The sequence below is a fragment of the Lactuca serriola genome, chromosome 5 (assembly GCF_051521515.1).
Source record: "Lactuca serriola cultivar US96UC23 chromosome 5, Lser_US96UC23_V15, whole genome shotgun sequence".
Lineage (NCBI taxonomy): Eukaryota > Viridiplantae > Streptophyta > Magnoliopsida > Asterales > Asteraceae > Lactuca > Lactuca serriola.
The window spans coordinates 82,878,577-82,880,083 of record NC_136412.1 but is presented as its reverse complement, the minus strand read 5'-3'; the positions used below and the strand labels follow the sequence as shown (position 1 = coordinate 82,880,083).

The 1,507-nt window shown below is 42.9% G+C and overlaps 1 non-coding gene across 1 annotated transcript; it reads right to left on the bottom strand.

Annotated features, from left to right (window-relative positions):
- Nucleotides 1-479: 479 nt before the first annotated feature.
- Nucleotides 480-553, bottom strand: TRNAD-GUC (transfer RNA aspartic acid (anticodon GUC)). The gene has a single exon. It is a non-coding gene; the product is annotated as a tRNA-Asp (tRNA).
- Nucleotides 554-1,507: the final 954 nt, after the last annotated feature.

Genomic DNA, 1,507 nt, shown 5'->3' with positions numbered 1-1,507 from the left:
CCAGTGGATTCTGTTTTCCCATTGGCCATTTCCACCGTAAAGGTTTCATTGAGCTTCTGGGGCTGTTGTTTTAACAAATGCTTAAACTTATTGCTCACAAAACTTCGTTCTGCTCCGGTATCAAATAGGATGCATGCATAAGTGTGGCTTAGGAGGAACGTACCGGTAACGACAGCAGGATCCTGAACTGCTTCTCCCTAACCCATGGTCAGCACCCTTCCTGTTCCTCCATTTCCGGGATTGTTGTTGTTGGGGCAGTTTCGACGGAAATGCCCAGTCCTTCCACATCCATAGCAGGTGTGGCTTGGTCCTGCATTGTTGCCGCCATTGTCGGTGTTTGTTGTTGTTGCGGTTATTGTTGTTGTTGTTTCCCTGTTGTTGGTTCTGAGGAGGGTAGGTCCTACAATACTTTGTCGTGTGCCCCTTCCGATTGCAACTGGTGCACTGCATCTCCCTGCATTCTCCATTGAATCCGGTGTTGGGACTGGCGGGGCTCGAACCCGCAACTTCTGCCTTGACAGGGCGGTGCTCTGACCGATTGAACTACAATCCCAAGAAAATGAGGTGTACAGCCTCCAATTTATTTTTTTCTCTTCATTCGAACTATTGACTTTCGTCGTGTTGTAACAGAAACATGAATGATATACTATATTATATTCTAATAATTCTATCTATTTTGAAATGCAGTAGAGTAGACGCATAGTGGGCTAATTCATGAATCAAATGGTTTTATTTTAAAGAGTCACGCTCTTTCACTTTAAAGGCCCTAAGCTAAGAAAGAGGCTTAAGTCATCGCTTCAAATCCGAGAAAGGGTTTTTTTTTAGTTTTGGCTGAGGTATTTGAGTTAGGGTCTCGTGGCCCCAGGCCGGCTAAGAGCAGCAATTCTTACATTTCTCTCAGAAGCTACTTTCCTACTTCCTTTCCTATTTGAAAGAGCTTTCAAATAGCATGAGCTTTGAAAGTCTTCAATTAGACTAGAGCGTTAGATTCTTTTTTTTAGTTCCACTGATAAAGTCGAGTCTTATAAAAGAGGCCACTCTATGAGGGAAGTCCCCAGGTCGAGTCTTTGCGAGTTCATCCCAAAAAAAAAGCGAAGCCCTTCCAGTCGGGAAGATGTAGATAAAACGCCAATAGCCAGATGTCCGCTTCTACGGCATAAGCTTTAAAGAAAAGAGCGATCAACGCTAATCAAAATTGAATAATCAAAGAAAATTAGGTATATGTTTGAATAGTTTTTTCAATCTTTTCTTCCTATTCTAAGATAGCTCCCTCTATCCGCGTACAGGACAAGCAAGTTATTGAGGGCTCTTTATGCCAAATACTTTGACACTATAGGGGAGAAAACCAGAAATCTCCTAAGCAATAAAGATCTTCCTATTGATACTAGCATTAGTACAACTGGCTCCTGGGGAAAAGGAATTACACTAGATCTTGGCAATGGCACTCCAACAAGCTCGGCAGGGAGAGAAAGAAGAGAAGGAGAAGAGGAAGTACGACGAAAAGGGT